Genomic DNA, 2,212 nt, shown 5'->3' on the forward strand with positions numbered 1-2,212 from the left:
GTCCAGGTGGGGAACCTATACGCCAATGAAACTAGGAAACCGGCCATTATGAGCCAGGCATAACTCGAGAAGGAACAAACACGAACAACATTCTCATCGATACAAAAGTTTCCTTTAAGTCATATGCAAATAACAAGTATGGAGACATCTCTGTCACGAAAGAAATAACGATCTTTTATTAAAAAGATATCATATTAATGCAACAGTATACGATTTATATCAATTTACTGTTTTGCTCTTGAAACTAAAACTTGTTTACATATCATTCAGCGACATATTTCGGATTTGAATGACGGTGAAAAGTCAACTAGCCATGCGTTTATACTATCAGAGAAAGAAAGAAAGAGGGAGAGAGAGAGAGGGAGAGAAAGAAAGAAGGATAGAGAAAGAGAGAGGAATATATATATATATTACAAATAAGAAATGGAGAAGCACATTAGTTGGTTCATCAGCTTTAGGATATTAAAATGTTGACTTAAATTTATCAAAACGAGAACCATAATAACATACATACATATAGTATATTATTCAATGCATATAAGATGAGAATGCAAGTGGTTATTAAAAAACATGAATATGAATTATTAAAATCACTTACAGCTGTTTCAGCCTATAAATAATAGTAACTCATTGTGCCTATATAAGTCAAGTGTATTGAGGTGGTAGGCAGTTGAAAATGAGGTACTTATATATATCCCTAGGCCTCGTCAGATATTATAAAGTACAATCAAAAAGATAAATATATGACACAAGATGCACGCACAATTTAATATATACATATATACATACATACATACATACATACATAAGCACATATATACACATATACCTGTACATACACACACACACACACCACACACACACACATATATATATATATATATATATATATATATAATATATATATATATATATATATATATATATGCGCACGTACGCACGCACATTGAATCCTGATTTACTTAGATTATCTTTGCCTATTAGACGGAGAAAATTAGCAAAAGGCAAATGAGGAAATAGTCCAAAGAATCAAGAATTCTTCAATGATGAACTACCAATAAAGAAACGGATATGATTATTGTTTTGAGATAGGAGGACAGTCTTGGACACGTCTTGCGGAGTTATCAGCATGACAATTTTCTTAACTTGTCTCCAGCAGCTAAGGATCTTAGACATGCACAAAATGAGTAGAACGCATCTATGGCTTAAGTAATTTGCATGATTTAAACAAACAATGGTGTAAAAGAAATAACTGAGAATGGCCAGTGGCATGTATATGAACTACATAGAATAATACAGGTGTATCAGATACCATAGAATATAAATTATTGGATTATCAGCTCCGTCTCCAGGGGATGTCTCACAATTACCACATGGCAAATTGAAACAGTTCCATGCGAGAGGGGGAGATGTTCTCAAGGATCAAGAATTCTCCGAAGTTGACATATCATTAAAAAAAGAACAGACAGACAGACAGGCAGACAGACAGGCAGACAGACAGACAGATAGATAGATAGATAGATAGATAGATAGATAGATAAGTTTCTTTATTGGCCACACAGGGCTGCACACAGATGGGACAAGTTACAAGGTAGAGCTTTTCTTTTGGGGGATGAAGAGAACAAAAAACAAAAGAAAAAAAGGGGGTGGCGTAGGTTTTCGATCAAGAGGGATCGTAAAAGGGAGGAAAAGAACAAAAACAAAAAAAAATTGAATAAAATAAAAAGAATAAAAAGAAAAAAAATGAAAAGGAAAAGGAACAAAAGGAAAGAGAAATGAAAAAAGAAGAAAAAGGGGAAAAAAGGGGAAGAGGAAAAAAAAGAACGATCAATAGGGATCGTGTATCACAGTGTTATGATATATGGTGTAAAGGGGAAAGCAAGTAAGGTTTATCCGTGGGAAGAAAAGCCTACGAAAAAGACCACGGTAACCTTGGTCAATATTGTTATATGTTACCACATTTGTTTGCAAGTGGGTAACCCTCTGTTTTCAATTTCTGGGTTCATAGGATTATGCTCAAGGTGGCTTCGTCATTCATACGTGCCATCCTTGCTACATTCACCCATCTTTTTTTAAAACATTCGCTAGACAAAACTTGCCTCTCTACTCTCACTTTCCTTTTCAAGTGGTACTTGAAGAAGTTGATGAGAGATTGACCAGAGAGGAAAGTGTTTGTCTCCAATCCTTTCAGACGCGTCCACCAGATACATTC

This window comes from Octopus sinensis, linkage group LG5 (genome assembly GCF_006345805.1).
Source record: "Octopus sinensis linkage group LG5, ASM634580v1, whole genome shotgun sequence".
NCBI lineage: Eukaryota > Metazoa > Mollusca > Cephalopoda > Octopoda > Octopodidae > Octopus > Octopus sinensis.